The 12,672-nt window shown below is 38.1% G+C and overlaps 1 pseudogene; it reads right to left on the bottom strand.

The window, feature by feature from the left end:
• Nucleotides 1-3,501: 3,501 nt before the first annotated feature.
• Nucleotides 3,502-4,051, bottom strand: LOC149248588 (uracil phosphoribosyltransferase pseudogene; annotated as a pseudogene).
• Between the last annotated feature and the right edge of the window lie 8,621 nt (nt 4,052-12,672).

Here is a 12,672-nt window from a genome sequence, read left to right as displayed (position 1 = left end):
ACCTGCTGATCTTGACAAGTATCCTCTAAGATTTCCGTGTGCTGCTGAAATGGATTCTCATACAGAGCCTCCATAATCTCAACGTCCATAAAATTATCATCTTCATAATATTTCTCAAGGCTTTCAATAAAATTTGAAGCATGTTTGCAACAGTCATGAACTAAATTTAATGATGGATAAGATGCTTGATATCTTTCAATAAACAAGGCATGAAAATCCTTTAAACAGTAAATACAGGCCTGCGGCAAATTTTCATACCAGGATTGAGCTGCACCTTCCAGAGTGGCCAAGAATATCTTCATCAAGCAATCTTCAGGAAAATCCACCTTCAACTTGCGAATATGCATATGAAATCTAACTAGATGTAAAGCAGCATCCTTCTTACCATCATCATTAAATGTAGGCAGATTCCTTGACCAATATACCTTCGGAATTTTATTTGGAAAACCAGGGATGTGATCTCGGCTCAAGGGAGCATATCTTCTTGTGATTTGGTCCATCTTGAAAATCTCACAGCTACTGATCTCTCTGCAGTGAAGTCATCATGAAGCACAGGTGGCTGGATTCTTCAGTGAAAAGAGTCGTCAGGTGAATGATTTCAGCCTTGTCAGTGTCTGATCGTTGTCCACCATCAACAATAAGATCTGAACTTGATACATGTACTGGGGTAAAATGCAAATGAAGTGTTGTATTCACAAGCTCACGGAGATTGACTGAAGAAGCGTTTATCTACTTCCGCTTATGCATATAAAAGCGTTTCGAAGGCTACCTGGCATAACTTCAGGCTCCGTCTAAGACTTATGAAACAAACACATCAATCCACAGACAAGTTTGTTCTCCCCAGTATGGTCGCCAGTATGTTAGCGCTTGAAATTTCACCTCAGGCTGAAAAAGGTAAACTCTAAGGCAACATCAAACCACTTAGCCTCGTAGCTAGCCCTACGGGGCAGGAGAGGGCTCTCTCCGGTTTATCTCGGTCAAAATCTTCAATGGGCGAGATAACCAATAGGGTAACACTGATTTTAGGCTAGTAAACTGATAAAAAGGGGTTTTTAATAAAATAACGGGGTTTTTTTGGGTTGCATGGGCAAAGTAACAGCTTGAGCAGAGAAATGTAATCAAGAACACAAATGATCCCCTGAGGCAAGGTAGACAAGAAATTTAACATCAAATTGAGATTAAATGGAATGGCAAGACTGGTGAGGAGCTGACAAGGGCATAGAAGATGAATCCTTGTTAAACAGAAGAAAACATTAAATATTGAACAAACTTAAAGGCAGAGCATACAAATGATGAATTCTACCTTAACACTTCATTTGTTCAATTAGAAATGATCATGAAGTGAAATAAAAACATAACAGGTTACATATGAAACCAAAGGAAAACTTATGCTAAATTGTCATACCACAGGAATCTCAGGGGTCAGAGCTGCATTTTTTGATTTAAAATCTCTGTCAAAATCTGTACAATGAAAGCTCTGTTCTCCACCAGCTCTCAGAATTCTCTCCTCCTCTCTCTCCACGTTTTTTACAAATGATTTTTAATACATTAAATAGGACTGTTGTAGGAGAAAACAGATCAACCCAAAAACCTCTGCGCTGTTTCACCTGAAGTTACATAAATAGAACATGTAACAACTTTCTCCTCGAAAATCTCTAACCAAAAAAGCCTAACAATTGGAGCGCAGACCCCATCGTATGACTAACTGAGGTCATAGATAAGAACGAATCCTATTCATCTGGTAACAGGTGTCTTTGTTTATTTTTGGCTGAAGTGAAAGGGCCAGGTGTTGGATTGCAAAAGGGACGCTTGTTTCGACAAAGGGAAGAAGCTCAGGTTTAATGAATCTCAATGCGATAATTCTTGTCGTGCATTTCTGTCCAAGCTCTCCAAGTTCTGTACTGCAACAAGGTGCTGAGAGAGTCCGAGTTTCTCAGTGTGGGCATGAATCAGGCCTTGTGATCGATGGGGATGACTATTCCGTAATATCCCGATATAGTTCCTTGCCCCAATCCTTGTAATGCTCGACCTAGTTCCTGCGTCAGAACTATAGCCTCGCTCTGGATAACCAGCGCCCTTGATTTGTTAGCACACTAAGGTTTGCCCATTGAACCCTCGATTTGATCCGTTCAACCACTGGCACAAACCCATATCTCCATTTCTTATTTGCTCGTAGACCCTCAGTTCATGACCCAATCCTTTTCCTTTGTCGCTCAAGTCTCGAGATTCTTTTCAGCAGCTGCAAATATAACTATAACCATGCAGTTTAATGTCGATTCACAGGAACCATCGAAATTATTTTTGTGACTGAGGAACCATGTCCTGATCCAGCCTCCTATGTCTACTAACAGATGCCGCCAACAGGATAAGATAATCACTCAGAAAATATCAAGTGGCAGATTTTAGAGCCGTCCTTCATTGCTTCCCACTGTAATTTCCAACCTCTTTGAAACTTCAACATCCAGTGAAACGATCCTTGACTGATTATGCAGCTTTTACAAAACACCCGTCCACTGTAAGGACGCAATGATGCGCTTATGAGCAATGTTTCACGGCGTTAGATCCCCTGCCGACGATCAAGGCCTGGCGAACTCCTCCACGACCCTGGTATGGGATTCCAGTGAGCATCCTGCACACACATGATGTAATCGTTCGACCTCGCCCAATCCGCTGCGGATGCAATGGTCCCTGACCCGCTCATCTGACCCTTGCTACGCTTAGTTTGGTAGATCTGATGAGCTCCAGCTTTGGAATTGGTAACCCAGCCTTTGAGATCTGCATTTGAAATTCAATGTGCCACAGCCCACGGCATCTCGACGCGCCCACAGCCATTGCCCAGATCTTGTCCTCGTGCTGATCAAATGTTGCAATACCTTCATTGGACTTGATTGTCCACAATTTCAACAAGCCATCCGCACCACAAGAAACAAACTGTGTCCCCCACGGGTGAGGAAGGAAGCTCGCAGTACGCTTGCAGTATGACCTTCAAATGTCTTCAAGCAAGAGCCATCCGATAATACCCATATTTTGATTGTCTGGTCACCGGATGCTTTCATCACACATTAATCTACCGGTGAAAATTTCACACACCAAACTCCTCTTTTGTGGCCTCTTAGCACTAGTACTGGTACCAAATCTGGTAATCTCTATATACGAGCTATTCGATCCTGAGAACCAGTACAGATAAGACTATCATTTGGAGCAACAGCCACAGAATTGATGTCCTTATCATGAGCTGCTACCGCAGCGTGTGATGAGAGCTTGATTGACTTACTAATACCACTAGGATAGTCGTTAAAGTTGAAGACTACGTAGTCATCATTTTTGAGACTTGCCCCTTCCAGTTTAGGATTGTTTGCATAGACAAGGCCACCAAATGACTGTAAACCGAGGGAGCAATAGAGACACATTACGCAAAAGATGATGGCAAGATATGGTGTTAAACTGGGAATAAGGTTTTGTCCTTCACGCCAATAAGCATCAAAACCAAATGAAAGTATCTTAAGTGCCATAACTGCGGTCTCCTGCGTCCCCAAGACCTGGAACAATAAAACCGTTTTCACCCAGACCAAGATCAATAGTTCCAGTATAGACATGAAGCCCAGGAAATTTATCACTTAATTTTTTAAGTGCAGGGGAAGCAGCCACAGCCGAAACCACCCGTATATCTTTGGGATCAATTCCCCTGTCCTTCAGTAGATTAATTGTGCAACAATTGTCCCACCAGTTGCAAGCATTGGATCAGCTACAAGCACACGAGAACCCTCTAGAAATCTTTCTGGCAGTTTGTTCAAATATAAGGTTGTTTGAAGTGTATTCTCATCTCTATAATAGCCAACATGATATGTTTTTGTTGCAGGCAAAATAGATGCAGCATGCTCCACCAATACAAGACCAGCTCTCAAAACTGGCACTATCATCACGGGCTCTCTTGGATCAATGAACTCAACAGATGCAACTCCTAGTGGTGTTTGGATCTCACCGCTAACAATGGGCAACCAATCCCTTGATGCCTCATAGATAAGAAGCCTCCCCAGTTCTGCCATCGCGCTTTCTTATTTATCTTGAAATCATGACTATCATCAAGCTCATAAACTTGTGCAGTGAATCCATTTCCCGCATCCATAATAAGAGCCCACAAATTTGAGCAAGAAGCTCACTACTTATAAAAAGGCCATCTTCATTTCCTTTCTCAACATGCTGTGTAAGTCTTGTATCAGCCACATTATAGTGGTATCTCTGTTTTCATCAGCCGACGAGCATTATAAACACTGATCCATTGTGTAGCAGGCATACCAAGCCGAACCTTCAGATCAAGAGCTGCTTCAGGAATTCCCTACATAATGTAAATCCATGTGCCAAGAAGTCTGCAGCAGAGGTTAAGCAACAAGGCCGCAGGCATATGCTTGTCAAGAGATTAAAGTATGCCTTTCATTCCAGCGATTCCTTGGCTAAGTAACCAGATCTGAGCAACCAAATGTATGGAGAGCTGTATAACCAAATGACAACTGAAGTCCTTGGCTAAGTAACCAGATCTGAGCAACCAAATGTATGGAGAGCTGTATAACCAAATGACAACTGAAGACAGCTTCTAGACCAGATCAAACAAATGGACATAATTGCTGATGATGTTTTGTTTTCTTTTGTTTGTGCTTTTGCAGAGATAGGCGCTGAGGAAACTGCTGCCATTTGAAGAGCGGGAGAATAAATTACATATTCTAAAACAACACATTTAATGATTTCTTCTTCAAAACAGGGTTTTGAAGAAGAATCAATCTCACACCGACATAAGACGGAGTCTAACATCGGCTCCACTTGGGATGGCAGTTGTCACTTCGTGGAGGTGCCAAGAACCGCAGAACTTTGGGAGAGCAAACAGTGCCTCCATCCATTGGGCAATGGAGTCCATTATTTCAACATATCAACACAACTGAAGACTCAACTTATTAACTGGAAACTGACTGAATTGGCTGAAAGACTAATTCGGCAAACTTCAAACTAAACTGTAATGAAACTAGAACAGGATGCTGCCCTTATGGCTGATTATTTATTTACAAAATCTACCCTACTTTGCTACACAAACAATAGATCAGGTAATACTAAAATGCCAGATTAACCATTCAAGTAAACCTGAGAATGATGCCGCTCGAGAATGCTTCCACGAGGTCACTGATGTAATTGCTAGCAGCCTTTCATACACGTACTGAGCCTGGTTACGTACAAGACAGTCTGATCTATCAATTAAAGTGAAAAACATGTCCATATATGCCACAATAGGATCACGGAAGCCGGACTTTGTTGGCTGTCCCAATTCTGCAATGCATACTTCCAGCTGCACATTGTCAATGTAAACATCTATAGGCGATTCTATGATATCTTGTTTCGAATGAGGAAGGATTTCCAAGAACTTTTTAGGGTCTTGGAAATCATATGACTGAATTTTCTCATCTAATTCTTGAATCTCCTTTTCGATTCTTTCAACAATTAACTCACAAAATTTAGTTTTGAAGACCTTTGAAGATTTCAAGCATTGAAGCAAGGCACTGAAAACATCTTCATCAAATTCAGTATCTGCTAACTCCTTTCTTATTTCTTCTACAGCTTCACACAGGGTAAGGTTTGCCACATACCCTACCATTGCATGAATGGATCAGCGAGCGTTGGAATGTCTGGGTCGAATTGGAGTCGCCAGGTGAATGGTTCAGCCTGCATAAGTGTCTGACTGCTGTCCACCATCAGCATCAGATCTGCACCTCGATTGCATGTACTGGGACAAGACAATCAACAAGTCGAATGTTCTCCCCAGTATGGTCGCCAATATGTTAGCGCTTGAAATTTCACCTCAGGCTGAGAAAGGTAAACTTCAAGGCAACATCAAACCACTTAGCCTCGTAGCTAGCCCTACGGGGCAGGAGAGGGCTCTCTCCGGTCTATCTCAGTAAAGATCTTCAATGGGCGAGGTGACCAATAGGAAAACACTGATTTTAGGCCAGTAAACTGATCAAGAGGTTTAAATTTGGGATTTTTAAAGTTTTGGTGGAAAATTGGGTAATGGCAATTTCGGGTGCGGGGATTGGACACAGTTTTCGTAGGGAGTTCTTTGGGGCGAGGTAGGAAACAATATTGATACCTTTGATAGAGATGGATGGATGAGAATGACTGGTGAGGAGTTAAGGAGAGCAAGCAATAACCTTGAATTCCCCTTAAACAGTTGAAAACATTGATATTAAGCAAACTTAAAAGCAAAGCATGACAGTCATGAATTCTACTTTAACACTTCATTTGCCTAATTTGCAGAAGGAAAAGTAAGGAAATGATTCACATGACACACTTACAAGTAAAAAGAGAAACAAACCATCAATACATGTGACCACAAGAATCCCAAAAAGGACTGCAAAACCCTGGTCTTTCTTCCTTTGCCAAAAATTGCAGAGATACAGTGAATAATACAATAAGAGCTTCTCCCTCAAGAGTCCAACCATGAAAATGAGCAAGAGAGTACATAATATAGATCATCTAACATCTTTCCCTGCCTCTAGGGGTCGATCTCACTATCCTAGGAGCTGTTTCAACCAATTCTAAACTAAGCACTGAAAACTAGGCAGTAAAAACAACTTGCCTCTATAAACTAGGAAACTAATTCATTCATTTAATTTTCACCTATCTCATGAATGAATCTTCCAGAAGAGATACATAAGTGTAAAAGTGTCATAAATTTACATCATTTACAACAAGAAGGATAAAAATCAACTCCAAAAAGTCAAACCCAGTCAAAACTGCGTTTTGCTGAGCTGTAGGCTGAAATCCTGAGCAATTTGCCTGACGGGTCGCGCGCCAAATCCTGACGGGTCGCGCGCCTTTGAGAGCACTTTTGGGGCACTTTCAGGTGTCCAAATGAGGCAAGAGTAGTCTTGTTGGAAAGGTCTATGAGTCTACTTTCCAACCCAACTAGAATTTCTAAATTTGGTTTTCATTTGCCCCTCCAAAATTGCAATCTCCTAAGACTGCTTTCTGTGTGTCAAAAATGTGGCAGAAAGTCATTTTTTTGCTTGTTTTTTGACTTTCAGAAGGCCCAAAACTTCATAAAATCTCTTGGAAATGGGTGAGCATGTGTAAATTTTCATGAAAAATCCATAAATGCTGAGTTTTCCCGGAACGGAGTAGCCAAATGAAAGGGTCGCGCGGGGGGTGAGACCCGTTGAGGGGACAAAACCTGTTTTTTGCTTGAAAAAACCAAAAATGACCCAAAATGCTCAAAATTTCTTGGAATTTGTGCTGGGGCTGAGCTATTTAGTGCCATTCTCCTTCAAGTAAGCCTCGACCAAGATGTAGAGGGGGTCGGACCTTTTTCTTCGTTTTTGTGCCTTGGCCAACCTCCTTGGATCTAGCGATTGTAATTTTGACATTTCTTTAAAACCATGACACCTGTGAAAAAAGTGAAGGCGGTTTTTCTTCTTTGGCATGTTATGGACAAAAACCTCTCTCAGTTTTCCAAAATTCATCTTTTATTGCTCTGGAACATCATTTGAGTGCGACTTGTCCCAATGTGTGAAACAAGGAATTTTGTCGAAATGGAGCGAAATGAAGGGGATATGGGGCTTCTAAATTCTTGGGGAAATTTTTTGGGAGTGGGGAGGGATGTTAGGAAGCAGGGTAAAGTGGAATATCAGAGATTGAACGAGGGGAAGGGGTCAAAAAGGGAAAAACACAGGCCAAACCTAGAAAATTGCCAGGTTGTAGCTAGAAACTAGGGTTTGTGCAAAAATGAGGAATTTGGGGGATCTCAGTGATGGGAAGCATGTGGTGAGGTAATTTAAGGATAGGGGAAGGTGTATGAACATCAGGAAACAAGTTTTGCCGATGATTTGACCGTCCAAGAGAAATTGGCTTCAAAACCCTAGGAGAGGGAAATGACCTTGCCTAGGTGCAACTGAAGCATGAACAAGATGTAAAATGACTCAATGGAACCTAATATGATGATGAAAACCCTCTGAATGATGATACACTCAGCTGAATGATGACATGGACTGACATTTGGGCAACTTTGAAAGGAGTGAAAACAAACCCTAGACCTAATGGCTAGTGACCAAATTTTGCTTGAAAACTCTTTGAAATGACAAAATTTGACTTGGAAACTCTGAGACCACTTTGTAAGAGCATATTTGATCACTGGAGGAAGGCTGGAAAGACTGGCACTAACAGAAAGAAGTTAACTATAATGCATGAGTTAAGAAAGGTTCCCCCTATATCTACAATTTTTCACATATATTTGAATAAGTTAGAGGGGTTTTTAAAAGAATGAGGATGTGTTTGTCATATTTAGTTGAAATTATTCATAATTTTTCTTTTTTATAATGACAGTTTTGTTCTGGCAGTGAGGAGCTCCTATAATCTCAATAAGCAACTAAAAAGTTTCACTTAATTTTTTCTCTAGTATGGATATGATTATTTAACACTGCGAAAACAAAGGTTATGGGAATAGTTACAAAATAATCACTTTTACTAATTTCATGTTTAACAATAATAACTTGGGGGAAATGAATTTATGGAAATATTTTAGAAAAATTTTACTTCATAAGCTTAAGTGAAACTATAACATTGAAAAAAGGATAAGGAGAGGAGTAGGATATTCTTAGAATCTTCAATTGAAATATTCATCATTCTTATTTTTTATAGTGACAATGTTTTTCTTATAGTGAGAAGCTCCTATGATCTCAATAAGCAACTAAAAATTTTCAATTATTTTTTCTCTAGTGTGCATACGATTATTTAGTAGTACTAAAACAAAGGTTACGGAAATAATTATAAAGCGATCACTTATATTAATTTCATGTATAACAACAGTAGCTTGGAGGAAATGAATTTATGCAAATATCTTAGAACCAATTTTTATTAAAAACTTAAGTGAAACTATAGCATTGAAAAAATTATAAGGAGAGGGTGGAAAGGACTTGAAAATAATTGTAAATGGACAAACCTTTGACTTTAAAATAAGAAGAAACTCTTCTTTAAATATTTTGTTACCTTTATTATTATATTATATATCTATGGAGTTTATAATTACAGCGAAAAATAAATGGTGTGTGTGTGTCTGTGTGAAGGAATAATTCCCTAAATAGGCACCTCTACTAGGTCTCAAGAAACATCCTACATACCATTGGTCAATTTATATTGGCACATTAAAATGATTATTGGAACAGTTTTCATTGAACAATTTGACATAGAACATGATATCCTAGTTTGCATGGAAAAAGTGGGATAAAATGGAAAGGCTAGTCACGAATGTCTTTGACTTGGTTAAAAGAAAGCAAACATCACCTTCACCCTCTCCTTGACTCACCACCGATCCAAGTGGGCTCTTCTACAACATAAAATGATCAAGAAAACCAACTTACTAGTTTATATTTTAATTTATAATCTCTGTATTGATACCATGTATTGATTAGTTATCTTTTCAGTTTAAATGACAAATTTCATTAGCTATAAGTACTGTGCAAAATTTTTGGAGATTTTAAATTTCTACTATCGATTTCTTTTCTCAACTGATAATAAAGGAAAAATAATCTCATATATATATATATATATATATATATATATATATATATATATAGATATATATATATATATATATATATATATAAAGTTACCATACCTCTCAAAACAAATGAAAAAAACAAATATTACTTTTGAGGCCTTTTTATATTATTATTGCATGATATAATTAAACAATGATTTTAAATGGTTTGATTAAACCATTTAAATTTATAAAATTTGAAAAAGAAAAACACTTTTTATATTAATCAATCTTTTATATTTCCTTTTAAAAAATTGATTTCAATGAATATAATTTCACATATTTTCTTTAAATTAACTATACATTATTTAATAATAAATTTAATTTCACTCCACACACACTCCTTATCAATACTCAAGAACTCTACTTAATTGAAATCATTATAATAAATAACATATATTATAACCAACATTAATTCATCTTAACTCAATGTTTGAAAGATAATTTCCTTCTATGGACAAAAGCAAATTCCTTATATCTAGTGGTTGGATCTAGAAACAACAGAGACAAAACAACTTATGCTTTCCTTAGAGAAATTATAACATGAAGGAAATACCTATTTGGAATCCAACACAAGTCATCCTCTTCTCCTTCCTTGTAAGCTTTGGCTCCAAATCTAAATGCTATAAAACAACCCGCAAAATAACTAAAACAAGTAAGAACACTACAACATACAAATGGCATGTACTAACATCCCTAAACAATGATTCAAGAAGGCACTGTAATACATATGCATTAATGAGACATAAGTATAGGAAAACAAAGAACTTTTTGTATTAATGAAAATAAAAGAAATTGCAACCCTTTACAAATCTTGACCTTGTAGATGTTTCCCAACTATCTTGCTCTTCCTTTGCCACAAATAAAGCCTTCAATCAAAACTCAAGTGCATGAATGGATAATAGATCCCTAAGCACAACGCAGTAGCATGAGGGCATAACTAAGAGTCACCAAAAGGCAACCTAGTCTCCACGGGAGGCAGTAAATTTATAGGGTAAATGGGGTGGTTTGGGATTTACCAATCTAGGACTTATGAGGGAGGATAAGCTCTAGGGATAAGAGATAAGACCTCAACTATAGGAGTTTGAGATATTGATCTAACAGTAAATAGTTAAAACCAAACGGAAACCTTCTGGAAAGAGGAGATTCATAATTATTTTTATTTTTTACTGAATTGCAGAGGCCATCGCACTTGCAACAAAGGCAACATGAGCTAGTTAGTGTAGTTTATCCGTGTACAACTTGCAACAGTGCAGGTTGCATGAAGGGAAAATGCGATAGGGATAAAAATTAGGATTTTGAGCTATTTAACCCAAAATTATTGGAACTTTTGGAGAGAGGATGCTCTAGGATTTGCAGGGGATGAATGCAAAGTTTTAAAGGATGATGATTTATTTGGTTCCCAGGCCAATTGATTGGATGTCACAAAATGACTTGTAACAAATTCCCCCCCAAATTACAAATCCATAAGCAATGGTTGAGGACTTAAGCTCTTTACCATGTGACAAGTTTAGATCAAGAATAGATTGGTCGAGATCATCAATTGTCTTTTACAATACTTAATCATCATGATATCATTGTTGAGGTAAGCATACCCATACACAACATATAAGCCAATTTACATGTACAATAATCAAAGTCACATCCACTGATGAAAGATGGTGGAGCCATGCTTGAATAAATTTCTGAATGATCATAGCCATCATTCTTTGTGATCTTGTATGAATCTTGAAATCGTAGCCCGGATGGATGAAACTAGATATGGGGTCTTCTACCTTGTCACTCGACAATACAAGTTTAACCATGTGAATAAATGTGTTGGGGTTGAACATGGTAGAAACCATGTAATTATTGGCCAATGACGGATGCGAGAGGAACCATTGATAATGATAATGGTTCTCAAGGTACTACAATACAATCTGTGCAGTGTGAATAAATGAGTTGAAGTTGAACACCACATAGAATATTTCGGTCGAAGGCCAATGATGAGAACATGTCGCCAAAAGAAAGAAACTTGCCATTGAGGTAGGCAAGCTCCAAGGCACTAAAGGGAGTTTCTAAGTCAACTTCTTGGATAATGTGTTGATCGTGACAAGAAGTCACTCGTTGCAGGAGAGCCCTTATGTATCCCCCATCAGCGACACAAAATAGGTATCAAAGATTTGAGACAGAATGCTAACAATGATATAGATCTAGTTTAGGAACGAAATAAATGAAGTAAGGCTTACAGTTATTGTAGTATATGTCAACTGTCGTTGGACTTTCTCTTGAACATATCAACAAAACTTCTATGGAGTTTGCAACATGAACTCAAAGACCCATCATGAAGGCTTCCATTAAGGTGTGATCAATAGAGAGGCAAGCAGATTCCCCAACCCAAAGAAGTCATGGAGATGAAGTGAAAGACATGTTCAAGAGCGAATCGTTGCCATTAATAGTTTTGATGCCCTTTTTTCTCAATTTCCCAACCATTTCTAGCCAGTACCTCTTTATTTTTTACAAGATTGAAGAGGATAACATATGCTCGATCTATAAGTTCATTGTTTAGATGAACCCTTCTGAGTAAGTTTAATGAACCTTGAGAAAGATTGGTTTAGTCTCATCATGTTTGATGAGTGTAATGTTGTTCAATAGTTTTACCAGTCTAGTGAAGGCATAACTCAACTTTTTTTTCATGTCTAGAGAGTTTGAAAAAGAGGCAAAAAAGAAAACTCCAAGATGTTTCTTTTTGTAAATTTGTCCCTTGGGCCTAAGAAGGCATAAAAAAATATGCAGGAGAACCTTTTAGTCATGCTCAACTAAAGTATTCCTTTTTCATAAATAGTCTATCCAGTCAAGAAAAGGGTTAAACTTATATTAGGTAGACTTCTTTTCATTTACTTTAACGAGTTAAAAAAGAGAATTTATTGACAATATTTTCATGTTTTGGGAGTCTGAAAATAGCTTAAAAAGGAATCTTCCAAGAAGAAAAAGTGGTATAAATTGTAGCAACTGGTTCCAATTATGATGGAACTTCTAAAAATGTGTGGAGGTAAAGAGGTAGGAATATAAGACCACTCATCATAGTGGTTGTTAAGGAAAGGGTAAAACACCAAGTA

Source organism: Pinus tabuliformis, chromosome 7 (assembly GCF_031772625.1).
Source record: "Pinus tabuliformis cultivar Carrire ecotype Pingquan chromosome 7, CPIR1, whole genome shotgun sequence".
NCBI lineage: Eukaryota > Viridiplantae > Streptophyta > Pinopsida > Pinales > Pinaceae > Pinus > Pinus tabuliformis.
Note: the sequence above shows the minus strand (reverse complement) of the source record. Positions and strands in the feature narration are given on the sequence as shown.